Raw genomic sequence first — 18,499 nt, 5'->3', positions numbered from 1 at the left:
AATCTGTTACCTCAGAACCACGAGCAGATATTAAAGGGAACAGGCAAGGATGTAGCCCCAGTACTGCCAGTCTGATGACTGGATGCTAGAACAGCGAGTCAGAGCGGCCATGCTCACATGTTCTCCCTGAATAGAAGTATCACTGCCACTGTTGAAGACCATGTCCTTGGTTACAGGAACTAGTGACCTGATCCAGTATGGTATTTCTTACCTTCTAAATCAACACGGGAGAGGAAAACGTTAATGGTTAATGTGAAGTATTTCAACCTGACTTAATACCACGAAAACATCTTAAAATACAATTTAATGATCTAATTTCCATTGTACTCTTTACAGAGGGACCCACTTCAGAGAAGAAAGTACCGATGCTAAGTTAGATGTGGCAAGGAGCTTGGCTTTCAGCATGGAGGAGAACGAACAAGACTACGCACTTAGCTGTCTCAATTATACATTACTCCGGGCACTCGGAGTCAAGAAAAGCTTGCTTCGAAAACAGCTACACACACCTCTGTGCCACAGGCTCCATCTCTGAAAGCTTCGATGTTAGCAAAGGCAACCCAAGTTAGAACTGGGCTGCCTGTCCCTGGCTGTGTGACTGACTGTAGTTACCGTTCCTTGATGTCATCTCAGGTGAATTCCACCTGGAGTAAAACATGCGTTTAAAAGGCAACATCTATTTGTCCATGAAGGCCCAGCCTCTCCAGGCAAATCTTAAATTAGGAGGGACAGAAAAACAAGCTTAAAACAACTGAGTCACTGCCCGGTATCTCTGCCACAGAAGTTTCTTCAGAAGAGACAAGGACACGTTAAACATTTGTACATGGCTGGTTTCAAATACTAGCAAATACAGCAGTCTCAGGTATTCCTCTCTGCCTTGGAAACACCATGGAAGCAGGGAGACAGTGAGGCTCTCATCCCAACTTCTGCTGCTGAACAGCTCTACAGTCTGCTCTTCTGACCCAGACCTCTTGAGAACCTAAGACACAAGTGGCTTATTTCCCTCCCATGTTTTCCTCAAAGCAGTCACCTGCTCTCCTTCACTGCTTCCTGCTTCTACTGCCGGGGATGGAAGAAGAGAAACATACAGGACAGGCTCTGAAAGCACTGGGACTGACACAATCCCTGGAGAAATATCTTGAGGTGATAGGAGATGTGCTCTATTACTGAGTTTTCCACAGCTGGAATGAGTCATCTCCTCCCTGGGCTGAGCTTCAGGGCAGCAGGGGTGTATGTCTCATTACAGGGCCAGTACACCTTAACATTCCTTTGGACTCTTGTTCTTTACAAGATAGTCTGGAAACAGCTTTCAATACTATGTGCAATTGCAACGAACAACTTGCAAGACAAGCCCTAGAGCACACAACCTCTTCTTACCTTGAGACAGCAGCTGCATAGAATAAAACTCTTATCCAGTGCTCGCGTTTGAATCACGGTTTAGGCAACATGGTTCAGGAGCACTGAACTGAGCTGAGACCTGGCAACACAAATACACCCTAAACCAGTATCTGCTCCAATCAGCCACACTGGACATTAACACAGTGCCACATGTAGGACCAAGGGATCTACTCCAATTCTTGCCTTGGGTCAGCACCCTGAGCCCCGCTGTAGATGGGGCTCGGTGACACCTTCCAGGCCCCTGGGAGGCTGTGGCAAGACCAAACCAGCCACCAGCAGAACCTGCTTGCAAGACCATGCCCTTTCTCCCTCCATCTGCACGGTGTGAGGAACCAGGATTCATGGCAACAATTGAGGAACTGCAAGAAAAATTATTTGGGGCTTCTCCATGTCTTCAGATCCCAATGAAAGAAAATGACCCATTTAAGTGGCAACAAGGAGAACCACCCAGCCTGAATCTCAACCACTAAAAACCACCTGAAGCATACTTATGCACAATGGCACTTGATCAATCATGTATTCACACAGAGCAGTGTGAATACCCTAAACGCTACAAAAGCACTAAAGAGACCAATGACTTCATCCCCACTTAATGTTTAGGTGTCATTTTAAGGAGTTCAGAACACATCCACACAGCTTCCAACAAGCAGATATAAAAGCAGTAAGTTTTCTTTTACTAGCTAACTAAAATTAATTTAGGAAGAGTAGTTTTTAAAATTACTAGTCAGTTTCTGCCCATGTATTTACACTGAGGTACCTTAAACATCAACATTTCTCAAATATCACACCTCATAACTACAACAAATATACTTTTAAGTGGCTTTGCTCACCTTGTACTTGGGTGGGAAAAAAACTAAAAACACACACCAGACCAAAACTAAGAAAAAAATAATCAAGCTGACCCTACAGAAGAAAGATCATAAATGACATACCACTACAATTAAGATACAGTAAGTAGTAACGCTTTCATTTTTACATCCCAACACTCTGCTGCAAAATTTAGACTTAAAACTTTTTGGAAGAGTATTTCAAATCCAAGCATAAAAAGAATTTCAGGTGTGTTAAGAGTCTCACAGAACAGGACACAGCCTTCCTATATCCTTCATAAGGATACGGATGGAAATGTCAGGTTGCAAAAGACAACAATAAAAAGAATACACTGTTCAAAGTCCAATTCATCATCATCACATGCATACAATTTAAATCTGTATCACTGATCACAATAAAAGCACAGTAAAAAAATTATCCATTTATGCTTGCTCTACAAGTTACACAAGTTCTTCAGATTCATGGAAAGTTAAAACCTCAACGTGTTGGTGGATGAGTGTCGAGGACAATGTTAAGACCATGGTTTTTGGAGTATATCCTAGTAATTTTAAGTATATAACTCAGTATTACGTTAGCACAGAATTTTCCATATACTAACACTAAATGCTGACTTGTTAATGCTTTACTACACCTGCTGCCCATTTTTGTTCTGAAAATGTAAGCAGTTTCCTGAAAATGTTTACAAGATCACAATACTGAAGTCACTGAACCCTTCCCAGAGGCCACCTACATCTTATGCTTGCATGACTTCAGCTCGTGTTATTCTATCTTGTGTTACTTATGCCTGACCACATACCCTTTAAAGCAGTTTAATAGCTTAACTTCTCCAATTAACTCCAACATTTAAATCAAGTACTACGTCTAATAGAGATGGAGTATCAAAAACATTACAACTCCAAACAAAACAGTAGTTTGTTCTATGACATGAGGCAGTCTTCTTCCAGTGAACAGAAAGTAGTAAGACAATCTATTTCTGTACTATTTTTATCTTCACATATTCAAATGGAGGAACTGGGAAGGAAGGGTTTCCGTGCTTGTTTTAGCTGTGTGGCAATCTAGAGTCCTTATTTTAGTAAAGTTTACCATACTGTTTGGACAACTTTTAGAACTGACTATTTGGGGGCTTTTCCAAACAGAAACTAAAGCCAACAAAAATAGAAAGGACAACACCAAGAATTATTTATCATTGTATGTGGCAGAGTCAACAAAACAGCAGAGAAGTCCAGGAAGTAACAGGAACACTGAGTTTCTGTCAATTAACTAACACAGCTAAGGAAAAAAAGGGTGACAAAATCCCTCAAAGTTAAAAAGGCTATAAGCCATGCATTTATTACTATTACCTTGAATAGGCAGTATTCTTTTTATAGAGTCTGGAGTCACTTGATCATACAATAAACTCAGTTCTCCTTAAAAGCAACCCACATTTCTCATCTTACAGTTAAGCAGGAACCCCAGGGAATATGAAGCAGCACAACCCTACAGACAAAAACTTCTTTCTCCCATCTCAAGCTAGAAGAGTACCATAATGCCACACAGCACTGTTTGTGAACAGTTGACAATTACAAAGTTAGGTACAACAGGCAGGTTTTGTTTGTTTTAATGCAAAACATAGCCAACTACAGCTCAGCACGTCTAGGCTTACTCAGAGGGCAAGCACAAGTTGAAATTCCTGTACAAGCGCACTACCATCGCTTCACAAATCCAGTGGAGTTACTGAACTTAAACCAAATTTTTTTTTCAAACATACTTGCACAATGTTCCAGACCAGTCACTGCCATCTCCTAGAACCTTATTTTACCTAGTTTCATTACATCTCTTCTCTAATTCTCATATTCTTTCTCTGTTTGCTCCAATTGCCTCTTCAGATCTATTTTGCTCTTTTCAGCTCTTCTCCTGTCCTGCTTCTTCCATGTCCATGACTCAGAATCGTGGTAGCAACCTCTATGTTGCCCCCTCCGATTCCCTTGGATAGGAGGGCTCGATCTCCTCATACCTGACAGCCTATTCTAACCTGCCTCAAAAGGTGAATGACAAAGTCACTGGATCACTTCAGCCTTCCTTGCAGCTATACAGCCGCCCCGTGATTAAAAGCAATGCTGAATTTGTGTACAAATCACCACCATCCAGACACACGCACAATCAAATGGTGGTCTACGTCACGTTTATCCAGCAGCTGAGAAAGAACCCACCACAACTCACACTGTACTTCTGCACACAGGTGTGCAAACAGCATGATCCACTTCCTAGAAGAATTACTGAACATCTACCCCACTTTACTAAAAATTCATTGCTCAATCACAAATAGCCTGCAGTGTGGGGACAGTAATTACTCATTTTAGGCTTTATGTTCTCCCAGGATTTAAATTCATTCCACCTAAAGGCTGGGGTGTGGAAAAACATTTCCCAAACTGCAGAGCACTACAGAGGAAAAATGAAAGGGTGGCTGAAGAGGTTCCAAGCTCTGACAATCCCAGGTGGCTGAACAACCCCTGATAATAAGAACTGCCTCGCTTACAGGCTACCAGGTAACAGCTCAGCCTCCAACACACAGACTCACATAGAGCTGCATGCCCCCTCACCTGGTCTGGCACTACTGAAAGAGAAGAGCCAGAGATAATAGGCATACCTGCAGTAACCAGCCTGATGGCAGGACCAGACAGCAAGCCACCAGCTAGCAGGCGAGAAACTGCTTTCATAAAGCTAAATATTAGCCTGCCATTACATTCACATCCAAGTCAACTCACTGAAAAGAGCTGGACTCAATTTCAGCCTCTGGCTACCTTTTAAAAGGTGTTTCCAACCCCTGAAGGCAAACAACCTGACAGTCAAAAACCCTTTCATACTGGTGAGATCGGTGTCCTCTCCAAGGTGGTATCTCCAGGTACATCACCCACTGTGTCACTCTGGTATTTGCACATGTTTACTCCTCAGGAGAACACCTTTTTTTGCAACATATTCTTCCTTCAGAGGTTGAGCAAGTGCTTGTATAGCTTCCAGAACCATAGGGCACTTAAAAGCTCCTAATCCAAGATTATTGAAGCAATTATAGCAGCTTTCAAGTGTTGTTTTGATTGCCTCCAGCATATATGTTTTTTGAAAGGATGGACTAGAAAACACTGAGTAAACTGTATTTCTCTGCATAAGACTGAAAGCAACTCAACGCATTTCTTACTCTTGTATAGCAAAACATGTTATCTTCTCTCAAAGGGATACTAAATTCTAGAACTATGTACCTAAAGTACCTCTGTACTCACACAGACTTTTCACTTTGTCCTGTAATTCATATGGCTGTTTAAAATGTCTTTATAATACAGAAGAGTTTTTCCAAAAAAACGACAGGTTCAAACACCACACTGTCGTATCACAACTCCTTTCCACTCATCACAGCATTCAACAAAATGCAAAAACATACAAATGTATACTTTACACACCAAAGAATATCAGGAGAACCCATTAGATATTAGGAAAAAAATCTTTACTGTGAGGGTGGTGAGGTGCTGGCACAGGCTGCCCAGAGCAGCTGTGGATGCCCCATCCCTGGCAGTGCTCAAGGCCAGGTTGGACGGGGCTTGGAGCAACCTGCTCTAGTGGAAGGTGTCCCTGCCCAGGGCAGGGGGGTTGGAGCTGGAGGATCCTTAAGGTCCCTTCTAACCCAGACCATTCTATGATAAAAGGCTTTTTTAAACTATTTGGGTGGAAGCAGAAACTAGCACAGCATGAGGGGAGAGCTCAAATCTGTGCCCAAGCAGTTCAGAGACCTCAGGTCAAATCAGCTGACTTCAAGCTGGAAGTTTTATGTAGACAGCATCAAGAAATGGCTAAGAATCATCATCCTCCATTGACAAACTCTCCACTCCAGCTGCTCGCAGGGAACAAACACTACTGCTTTAAGACACCACTTAACTTTCATGCTTGCCTCCAAATTAAGACAGCTTCGCACTTCTAATTGGATTTTCACATCTCCCAATGTCAGTTTGAAACAGAGAAGCTGTTTACTTCTATGACAGCAAACAGCAGAACTGATTGTGCATAATTTTTGGAACTGCTTGTTTAATTTCAGAAATCAGCTGCTTTCAACCGATTTTTCCAAGCTGAGTGTAGTTACAAGGAACACTAGAACACTAGTAGCACAGGCTGAAGAATATGAGCTTTAAGAAAGGTAGACTTCCCAATTCCTCCCATTAAGTACAAGTCCCAGCAGAGGAGGTGAACCCCTCCCGTGCATAGAATTACTCTAATGCTAACCTACAACTGATGTCCACTAGTCTAAACGTCCACCTTGCAAAAGAAAAAGTTGAAAATCTCAAATGTCTTTAAGCACCAAAACTACTTCCTCAGTAATTCTTGGGAGTACTCTTTTTTTATCTCCTGTTACAAAAAGATTTAACTTTATCAGCACTTTAATGCTTTGAGAAACTTTCAGTACAGCAGTATTATTTCACCTTTAGTCATCAAAATATTACTAGTATACACAAAATATGAACTACATATCTTTCTAATGTCATATATACAGACAGCAGTATCTGACTAAACGCCATGTCTGTATTTAAGACAATCCCTAAATACAAAACCTGAGCAGAAGTCTCTACACACAACAAGTCAATTGGTATACCAGAATAGCTCTTCTTCCAAGAAAGCTCCAGACACAAGTAACAAGCTTCCAAATACAGCTCCCCACATAACAGGGCTTGTCTGAAGCCTAAAACCTCTTCCATTATCTTAAAAAGCAACAGTGAGACTAACAGAGATCTTTAGGTACTGCCAGTATTCCATTAGCAAGTACACCCATCTCCCATCCCCCTTCTTTCCTTATATTTGACACAATCTGCAACCCAAGTGCAGGCTTCATAGGCACCCGAGAGCAGCACCTCACCCTTCTCAGCTTTTTGTTTGCCTGTTTGTGGAGGAGACAGGGAAGGTAAGAGCATATTAAAAAAAATAATAAAAAAGAAAGCGTTGTTAACCGAATGAAGCCAAAGCATTCCTGTTTTAAAGTCATAACTATACATTTTCACTTGCAAAAACAGTCTTCACTGTCTCAGGGTGGTTGTTTTTTTTCAATTAACAATCAGTAAGAACACAATAGTGAAAAAATATGTCAGTCGTGTTTCCAGCCACTGTCACGATACACCTTAGTTCCAAGTACAGAAAGTTTCAACCTGCTCTCTCTCCACTTTATGAGGAGCCATCTACACACAGACCTGCGTCTGGAAATCTGACTGCAGGTTTCCATCCAAGGAAGGAAACTGCTACTCAAGGAAGGATGTCTGCCAGCCGTCCAGGACAAACATGCGAGCGCCTTTAGTCTCTAACTATGCTGTTACAGGTGTGGTGAGACACCGCTGCTAAGGTGACCTAATACTTAATACCATGCTGTCATCAAAAGGGACACTCCTTTCTCCCCCTTCTCCCCGCCATACAGTCTGTCCCATCCTTGTCATCATAACTACAAAAATAAGCCGATTCAACTCACTATACTGGCAGAAAACTGTTTACTCTCATGTGGAGTTAAGTTTCTGATGAAGAAGCAAGTTCAACCAGCTTGCTGTATGGTCACGTAACTCTTGTGAGACCACAAATAGAAAGCAGTAGGAATATGGCCAGTAGTGGAACCCCATTTTGATATCAATGAGACAATTCTGCTGATAACAGCTAAATAAATGCACCCCAAAATTATATTAAGAGAAACCATATTCAAGAGAAACATCAAATTAGATTACAACCTAGGACTTTCAAGAAAAACCAGCACCTTGCCAAATACATCTATATGTATGTACGCACAGACATTATACAAGGGTGCAAATATAAATATTTCATATATATAAATATGTATCATTTACTTCAAAGGGTTCAAAACCATGCAAGGGCAATTCTTGAACTCAAGTTACTGCTACTATTCGTGAAAAGTCACCAAACAGAAAATGGAGAAGGTGATTCAATATCTGTTACAGAACTTCACTGATTTACTTTTAGGGGCAAACTCAAATCAGCCCTGCCCCGAGTACTCCTGTTACAAAAGTAATTTCTAGGCCTAAAATACCACTGGGGGTACAAACTCTACAAGTAGAAAAACATTAAGACAATACAGTCTTCTAATTCCAATGCCTTCTTGAGGGCATCCACTTCTTTAATCAACACTGTTTTTAAAAAAAAAAGGAAAGGCTGAGAAAAATAACCTGCTGGCTCTCACCTGTCTTGTAAGCAAGGCGGTGACAGTGAGAAGTAACTTATTATTTTGTTGTTGTAACTTATTTTATTATAATTCACCAATTCCTGTGGGATCTGGTTCATCAAAACTGACTTCATTGTAGGTTTCACATTAGGTGTTTCGTTACAGATATTACGACTAGTTCAAGTGATGAAAAACTGCCTTTATGTTAGGTGTGAGTATGACTCATCCCCTCAAGTCAGGATAGACACCATTTCTCATAATCTTTACTTGCAGTGGTAAACAAGTAGTGACAAAAACAGAAATTACAGCCAATGTATGACAAAACAGGGTGCCCTGAAAGAATAGCATCCCACAGACTTTACAAATAGAAACAAGAAAGGAAACTTCATTAATATCAACATAACCTGATGTGCAAGAAGACAAGTCAACATGGGAAAGCTGAGAAGCCACAGAAGCAAGATGATACCTGAAGAGTGATACTGAATAAAGGAAAGAGTGTTATCCACCCTGACAGGGAAAGAACGTGTTCTGTGGAAGGCAGGCAGAGAACAACGAAGGAAAACAAAGAGCATAAATGCACCAAAAAGGAAAATGAAAGGATGCTTATAAAAGGAAAAGGAGGGGAAAAAATGCCACATCCGTTGCTGGAGTTACAAAGCACATAAATAAAATACTGCCAATCAACTGGTAAGGATGGGTTATTTAGACAAGGAAGTGGGTCTCATGTGACAATAGGAAGACTAGAAGTTCTATAATCCCATCATCTTCTGGGAAGTGCTTTATTGATGGTTTTTGCACGCTTTGATTCACAGCGATTGCAGTCCCCAAAAGCACCCTCCTGCTTCAAAACAAAAAATAAAATCAAGGCTGAAAACATGCAACAGACAAAAGGTGCTGAGCAGTCAGGCTTTGAGTTCAGATGGTTTCTATTGGCAAGTCAGAGTAGGTAGGACCTTTGGCTTGAAAGGAAATCACCCAAACTTCTCAGAAGTATGCTCAAAAAACGACTTCTCTTCCATAAACAGATGAAAACAAACGTGGGAGGGAGGAGGAAAGGAGACCAAAGACACAGAAAATGAAGTAATTGTACTCAGCAGGGATCCAGGAGCAGGGGGAGGAAGAGGATGTTTAGTCAGTACCTTCTAGAACTACTGAGATGAAGCTGCCCTATCTCTCCCTACCTAAATTACTTCAAACTTGCATAAAACAATGTACATTGGCTTAGAGTCCCTCAATACTTAATTGAAAAGACCAAACCCAAAAACTTTGTTGCCACATTCATATTGTTTATTAACCATTTGCCAGCTACATTATGACCTTTAGAAAATGTAGATGTGAACATATTTTAAGTAACGCCGGGGGGCATCCCCTTGGCTGTACAGAGAAGTCAAATACAGCTATGCACATTGCAACCAATACCTCTACACTCAAGGGGAGGAATCAGAGTGCGGCCCCAGAAAGGGGTATAAGCTGGGAGCATCCTCCTGTGTAGGTACAAGAGATCTTTTCATTCCCAGCCACATGTTACCACTGAAACAGGGTCCTTATCTATAAAACACTTGTAATCTACTGCTATGCTTCCCTTCCCAAAGCCTTACAAAGGAAGGCATGATCTCAGGTGGACTGTGATTCTCGCCCTCAGAACAGATACACAAACAACCCACTGTGGAAAATACATGATTGTACTTACTATGGAATAATTCTTGTGCTACAGCTTTCCACCTCCACAGTCACCCTGAGGTAGTTTCATTGTGGTTTATTTTCCTTGTATAGGCTCTGAGTGAACACACATGCAGCTATCAGAATGCAGAGTTTCAACTCAGTTGACCTGCAGCAACTGTTCATATGCCCACACCCTTGAGTCCCTACTACTGTAATACACAAGGGCTCCATAATCTGTAACTGCCCTCAGAATATCTGATAAAAACAGGAAAAGGCCATTAATCGTATTTTTGAGTGGGGGCACTGCACAAAGCAGTATTTGCCTACCTCAGACAGCACTACTGACTGAACAGTAAAACCCTACCACAGACGCAATCATGAGGTTATAAAGGCATTTTTACATTGGTATAGCCGTTTCCACAAAGACCAAGAATTGCATGTGATGAACTTTCTCTACACTGGCACAAGCCAACCACACCAAAGCTTTCAACAGCATAAGCACTGCTCCTCAAATACTCCAAGCTAGCAGGGTGGCAGACAGGCATACGCAGCTTGCTCAGGGTCTCAGGGCAGCAGGAGATGGCAACTCAACCCAGACCTGAGCCGCCACATTTCCTTCACCTCTAAGACACTGCTGATGCTCTTCACCACATTCTCTTTATTCTGTTCTCTGCCCATACTGACAGAACCAAAGCTTGCAGGAACTCTGCAACCAAGCACTTGTTTACAGTTAATTTCACACAAGGCAGGAGTAGTACGACAAACCAACTCTTGTCTTTCCACTCTTAATAAAAACTGTCCTGTGACTAACGTAGTACAGCAAGACTAAAATCTGGGGGAGACCTGGGGACTGAACTGAAAGCCTCATATATATAGTGGGCAAGTCTTTCTGGCTGACAGTTTCTTCAGGAGGTAATGCTCCATGCTTCATTAAGCAATGCTTGCAAAGCACTCAGTGTAATGACAGGGATTAGAATATGACTTGCAAATTGCTATGTTGGGTAAAAAAATATAAACTTTTGCCTGAAGGGACAAATTATAGTAAATTTCATCCCTACTTCTCTCTGTTTTGTATTCTACTCTGTTTCTTCTGTACATTCTCTATCTTGGCTACCACTGCTTTTAAACTGGTTCCCCAAGCTAATTAAGCTTGTGTTCACTATTTTGCCCATCTTTTTTTCCTCCAAACCACCAAAAGACCTGGATCTCATTAGCCAGAATCAGTCTGACAGAGCAGAAATCTCAGATTTTGGACCCCCTGTCAAACCAGCAAACCAGGTAATGCTCCTCCAGCTCTTTCACACTGTTGGCACCAGGAAGCCAAGTGATCAGCATACACACACCAGGCATCAAAAACATGCTCTGCTCCAGACAAGCCAAATCCATGCCTTCTCTGCCTGTGAGAAGAGGAAACTAAGGTCATCAAGTTACAGCATGTAAACAAAACTGGAAAAACCCTTAAGAAAGGAGAGGCATCGTTACCTCCACTGCTATGGTGGGTTAACCCTGGCTGGAGCCAGTGTCCCACCAAACCCACTCTATCACTCCGCTTCCTCATCTAGACAAGGGAGAGAAAAAAATACCATGAAAGGTTTGTGGGTCAAGTAAGGACAAGGAGACATCATTCACCAGTTACCATCATGGGCAAAACAGACTCAGCTTCAGGAGATCAGTTTAATATATTACCAATCAAATCAGGAGTAGGACAAGAAGAAATAAAACCAAATCTTAAAAATACCTTCTCCCCACTCTCCCCTTCTTCCTGGGCTTAACTTTACTCCCAATGTTCTCTACCTCCTCCCCCAGTGGCACAAAGAATGGGGAGTGGGGGTTGCAGTCAGCTCATCACAGACTGTCTCTGCCACTCGCACCTCCTCAGGGACAGGCCTCCTCATACTCTTCCCCTGCCCCAGCGTGGGATCCTTCACACAGGAGAGGATTCTTTACGAACTTCTCCAATAGGAGTTCCTTCCCATAGGAAGTCAAAAAGTTCTTCAAGAAGTGCTCAACGTGGGTCTCTTCCATGGGGTGCAGTCCTTCAGGAACAGCCTGCTGCAGCGCGCATCCCCTGCAAGGTCACAAGCCCTGCCAGCAAACCTGCCCCAGCCTGGGCTCCTCTCCCCACAGGGTCACAGGTCCTGCCAGGAGCCTGCTCCAGTGTGGGCTGCCCCGAGGTCACAGCCTCCTTTGGGCATCCCCCTGCTCTTGTGTGGGGTCCTCCAGGGGTTGCAGGTGGATATCTGCTCTGCTGTGGACCTCCACAGGCTGCAGGGGCACAGCCTGCCTCACCGTGGTCTTCACCACCAGCTCCAAGGGAATGTCTGCTCTCACACCTGGAGCGGCTCCTTCTGCTTCTTCACCGACCTTGGTGCTGGCAGGGCTGTTGCTCTCACATATTCTCACACCCCTCTCCAGCTGCAATTGCTGTTGCACAGGAATTTTCCCCCCCCTTCTTAAATACATTGTCCCAGAGGCACTACCACTGTTGCTGATGGGCTCGGCCTTGGAGAAGGTCCACCTTGGAGCCAACTGGTATTGGCTCCATCAGACATGGGGGAAACTTCTAGCAGCTTCTCAGAGAAGCCACCCCTGCATCCCCCCTACTACCAAACCCTTGCCATGCAAACCCAATACAACTGCTCAGAAGCGTGTGCCATATGTATCCACAAACTTCTCAAACCTCGCTTTGAAGCATTCCAGGGCTCTGCTTACACCTCCATTTGACTTCATTTCTTTACCCACCCTATCCCACCCACCTTGCCTTAAAATCTTGACAACACACCCTTAAGAAACTTGTAATAGCAAAAGCTACATCTTTTGCAGTAAGGTCCTCTGTTTACACCTATGTATTTGTGCATTAAGTAGATACTCTGTACTATGGATATTCAGACTGCAAACTGAATTATAACCACAACCCACATGTACTTTTGTTACACCAGTGGGCATCTCTGCCACCAGTTATTACATACATTATGCATTATAGGCTGTAATAGAAGCAGTGATAAAGATATTATAAAACCTTCTAAAGCTATAAATAAAACCCAAAAGTCTTAAGAACAGGCAGAATATTGGTTCTGGAGGCCAAAGGTAAGCTTAATTCTAACATGAGAATTCATTTCCAAACCATAGCCTATAACACAGTACAGTGATCTTTGCTTTTTAAAAAAAATTTTGGCAACAACCTGGTAACAGCTTAAATCAGACCCACCTACATTAATGGGATACATGATAAATCTACCTCAGTTCTATACCCTATGGAGTATTCAAAACTCAGCTGCTGAGGGCTGACTACTTCCATTTTCTTAATGCTATTGCCATGTAACAGGCTTCAACAGCAAAGCCACTAACCCCCCAATGCTCCTGCTTTTCTGGGAGAAGCACCTCAGAGACAGTCAGGGACCAACCCACACACAGCTTGGGAAATTAACATCCACACATGATGTAGCTGAACACCACTAGACAGGAAATAGCGCTACATGAGAGAAGGAAATCTTTAGCAACAAATTGCCAAAAAAAAAAAAAAAAGTCAATTTCTCCTAATCAAGAGGACAGCAAGCATAAAAGTAATTTCCTAACCTTTACATTTAGAACAGACTGCTGCTTTAAGCACACAAAAGCTAAGCCAACACATTTTAAAGTGTTCAAGATCCACAGAACTGACAATTTGGTTTTCTATTTCTGTCTGCTTAGCCTGCTGCTCCTGCCTATAAACATTTTGTAGGAGGATGTGAAATTCAGAGAGGACTCTGAACTATGAATGACTCCCCAGTGGCGCATTCTTAGAAGTGCGTGGTGGTGCCTATGAGCTCACTCACACATGCTAACGTCACCGGTCAGGGTCACTTCAAGGCAGCTACAGCTCTACTTGGTTACAGCTGAATGTCAGTTCATTAATGTGAAAGTGTCCTTTCCCCATCTCTAGTGGTAATTTAAAGACAGAAAGCAAAAAAATGGGGGGGAAAAAATGAAAAATATGTCAATGTTTTGGGGAAATTAGGTTAACAGGACACCTGGTAATACCTTCAATTCTTTGCTGGTCTTTAACTTCTAGTAGAAAACATGCACTGAACACTGACTTCTTATCTCATTAGGCCTAAATCACTTCATTTACCACACTCGTTTTGTCCATCTTGATGACTTGAAAACCTCTGTATACATTGCATAGTTTACTATGAATGCTTTCCTTCTGGATTCCTCAACTTGTGAACTCCTGTGCAACAGGTATGACAGCCTGTCCCATTTGCTCCCTGACCTTATTAAGACCATAACCAGCTACCTGAGCTAGTAAAACAGAGCACAAAAATCATCCTAAGGTCTTATCTACACAGGGCTGAGGGAAGAGTAAATTAGGTAAGATTAAAGCGAGACATGTTACACAGCTATTCTTATTTCAAATTAGGTATGCACAACTCGACTTTAATATAGCTTGACCTGATCAACCAAGGTCACTGCAACTGCTTTCTCTCCACAACAAGGAAAAGGTTGACTTTATAATCACAGTTAAAAGGCAGAACTTAGTAGTTGAGCAGAACATTGCCTAAACATATCAGAACAACTACTCATTTCATAAACACTGTCAAAGAACTTCTCATTGCTTCTTCAAATCAAAGTCTTAGTTGATTCACTCTTTCGGCTCTATCATATCTAAGACTTCTATCAGAAGAACCTACTATACGTGGCACACCGTAACTACCAAGTGCCTGAGCAAAAGAACAGGTACAGGTTTTGCTACCACCATGGTTTTCCATCAGCTAAAGACAACGTACAGGGCTGCCCATCACAGAACACAAAAACTGTAATAACAAGGGACTTGGAACATCAACAACCCAAAAAGGTGGTAAAATTGCACCTTCTTTATTATTACAAAGCAAAAATACCTGCTTTTAAATAACAATGTAGTTTTACCCAACATGTTGCAGTTTAGAGTCAATGAAGCAGGGGGGAGAAGAGAGAGATACTATCACCTACTCTTTTTAATTGTAAAAATGACTGTTATAACAACTGCAGTATGCCTTGGGGATGGGGCAAGACATACACAACCAACATCTTTGTTACACCATTTATGTAAAACCAATATAAAAACCTACACCGTGTGGCATGAAAAGACAAAACACAGCACCTCAGAAAGCCTTGCTGTCTTTTGCTCATCAGAAACATGCATGCTCGGGCAGGGGAGCTGAGAACTCCAATGTTCCCCATCTGTAAATTGAAACTAGAATACCTAAGAAGCTACCACAACACCACAAGGTGATTCTACCACAAACTCAGGCAGAACACTGGATAGTGGTTCCCACCATCACTACAAGGAAAAGAACTATTAACTCTGCAGAGGTTTACGGGAGCCTCCCCAGTGTACAGTACTCTGCCAACTGCAGATCAATTCATCTAGCAACTCAAATTCAGGAACAACTAGTTCAGACTAAACATCTCCAAGTCCAACCACCTTTCCCCTGCCTGTAGCATGGCTTGACTGAAATGAAATAACACTGTCACTGCTGAAATAAAGCACACTTATATGAAAAAAAAAAAATCATGAGACCACAGCCTCTTCAAAAGACAGTATTTTCCACTACTTGTGAATAAGGTGTTTGCCATCTACACAGCTTCCAACTTTCAAACTCTACTTTCAGCCTCAAAGTATGTACTACCACATTGAAGCAACGCTAACTTCTGCCAAAAGAGAGCTCATTCCCACCAGCTCCACAGCAGCAAGCACCACATTCAACTTGTGTCATCCAAAGGCTTGCACCTACTGTGCAGCGTAAGTCATTAAAGACTCTTCATGCCACAGGACAGCTCTTTGAAGAAAGGTTGTGTATTTTACCTTCTTTCAACCCGTCTTCCACATACAGAGAACTAAATCACAAGACAGCAAGTCAACAAGGCAGAAACTTGACTGGGAGTCAAGATTTTATCAACCATGAGATTTGGTACGTAGGTTGCCATACAAAGGCTCAAAGAAAATTGTGCAATACTCTCACAACTCCAGAGGCAACATCTTTAGAGCTGTTACCACAATGCAAGAAACTACTCTTAAAAAGCAACATGTAATTTCACAACTCTTTCCATAGTAGAAAATTAAGTGCTCCATTATTTCAATATTCCAAACATAACAGAAACTCACCATGTTTATTGCTGGAATAAAGCTTCCTAAGGACAAGCTAAATATACCAAATGTATTTTTAAAGTTTAGAGAAACAACATTTGTTATTTCACACATTTAAGTATATAGCCAATTTTTCACCATTAAAGCAAGGATTCAACCACTCTGCTGTGTAAATAAACTACCGTTGCCTCAACAAATTAACAGTGGCTTTCCCTAAGCACACTGCATGTTCTGAGAATTTATAAGTGGATATATTATACATAAAGCAAGAGAGTCCTCTGAGAGCCCTCAAAAAGCCTAATACCCCACATCAGCCTGAGATCCTAACTATCTTGGCTGTTTAAGACAGTTTATAAAGTTCAAATATACTTGCATTCTTTGCTAGTAACACTGAAAGCCCTGAAACCCTTCAGACCCTCAGAGCAGTAATTACAGCCATCATTTTAGACATCAACATTTCAAACAAACACCTCTTTATAGGGAACTCTGTAGATAATTATTGACTTTCAAAATTACTGGTTTTCCCAGTAAATTGAAGTCTACTGCGAAGAAAACTGCCAATGACCAACATGTAGCATCTGATGGCAATCTAACTGTACTTCCTTTGGGAAGAGACCAAAAAGGGGACATTTTGAAAGGAAGCATTTTTATTTAAGTACAGTGTCAGCCTCACATTCAGAACAATGAATGGTAGCAACATTATATTTCAAGGAATTGTGTAGAAAAATGTTATTTTTCTGCAAAACAATAAATTCTGAGCCCTGGATCACAGCCAAAAACAACTAACTTGGGTGTGTACTGGGGGAAGTATGGAGGCAAAACAGAAGAGTTTGAACACACAAAAAGAAATATGAAAGCCAAGATCAGGAGGTAGAGGGACATATGGTCCATGTGCTCTATACTGTTTCCAATCAAGATAAAGAAGCTAGCTCTTACTGCAAATCATTCAAAAAATAATGTTAATCTAATATTTTATATTTGAAAATATAAGTTAATAATATTGCTTGATATTTCTTTAGCTCTTTTTTTTTTTTTTTAAACGTAAAATCGGATCAAGAGCCCGGTTGGTCAGCAAATAAAGGGCAAAGCATATTTACAAAAATTAGGCCAAAATAAGTATTTCCATTCCTGGAGCACGGATGAACATTTGGGTTCATGAGTTCAGGACAGACACAGGTAGAATGACCTCAATTCCTCTTTCTGGACCCACCAGCCAGAAACATGCTAGCAGGTAGAGGAAACCAAGGAGAGTCATGGCTGGCCACAAGCAAAATTCACATGCAACATTTTACACCTTCGTTATAACTGTGGCTATTTTATGGCATCACTACAAGGTGGAACATCACCCACAGACATATGCAGCAACTTACATGTCTCAGCACCTCAGATTCCACCTGCAGGTTTGGTGCACTAAACCATACTCTAGTTCAAAACCAGATGGTTCTATGTCAAAAAGGCTAAGCATTTTGGTTTACACAAAAAAAAAAAAAAAAAAAAAAACCAAACACAAAAAACCACAACAAACAAAGTAATCTTTAAGCCAGGGTTTAGAAGTTCAAGCCTGTTTACACCCAGCTATAAACTGTACGTATGTGACAGCACTGGAAGAGGCCCAACCTCATAGCCAGAAGACATAACTTGCCAGGCTTTCAAGAAGTTGTTGCAGGGTTGTGCCAAGACCTGAGCATGCTTCTTCCAAACCCTGAAGTGACCAAGCTACCAAATACTGAGGAAGCTACTCCAAATGACCAAGCAGTTACATTGTAAATACAATGAATTTCGCTGCGTTAAAGCTTCATAATAAACAAGAGCAGCAGAATCACAGAATGGCCAGCGTTGGAAGGGATGTCTGGAGATCACCTAGTTCTGTCCTGGTATTAAACTGGTACTTCATTTTTACACGTCACAACTTCTTTTTATCTGCTACAAACAAAGTGCACACGTTCTGCACTACCTGATAGGAACAAGAAAGCATATTATTTTCACGGAACAGACACACATTTTCAGCAAGACATTCAGCATGCTGATGGTAGATCTTCCCAATACTGTCTAGCTGGTAGCATCTTGTAGGATCACAGACATGCCTCTCAGCAACAAGCAACACCATCACCAGACTGGTTAAGACATGAAGCTCAACTGCCCAACCACAATACATTCCATGTTACTGAAGGAACGTAACAGCAATAAAAAGAAGATTCCCTCTAATGATTCCTTTAAAGCTGTGCTTCTCCATTTGAGAATTGTCACTTGAAGAAAAAAAAAAAAAAAAACAACTCAAAACAAACAACAAAACAGTTTAGCCAAAGTGTTCTGCAGAAGAACCATAGCAAGAAAGT

General features: G+C 41.6%; 1 protein-coding gene and 1 long non-coding RNA gene across 5 annotated transcripts in view; one reads left to right on the top strand and one right to left on the bottom strand.

Moving 5' to 3' along the window:
- Nucleotides 1-18,436, top strand: part of LOC308065358 — a 37,335-nt gene extending 18,899 nt beyond the window's left edge. Inside the window, exon 2 of the long non-coding RNA XR_013928748.1 lies at nt 135-18,436. This is a non-coding gene — a long non-coding RNA (uncharacterized lncRNA). The remainder of the gene's footprint in view (nt 1-134) is intronic.
- GSK3B (glycogen synthase kinase 3 beta) overlaps nt 1-18,499 on the bottom strand; it is a 151,115-nt gene that overhangs the window by 112,394 nt on the left and 20,222 nt on the right. The window lies entirely within an intron of this gene.

Source organism: Falco punctatus (assembly GCF_963210335.1).
Source record: "Falco punctatus genome assembly, chromosome: 6".
NCBI classification, from domain to species: domain Eukaryota; kingdom Metazoa; phylum Chordata; class Aves; order Falconiformes; family Falconidae; genus Falco; species Falco punctatus.
The sequence above is the reverse complement of the archived record's forward strand: the minus strand, read 5'-3'. Positions and strand labels throughout refer to the sequence as shown.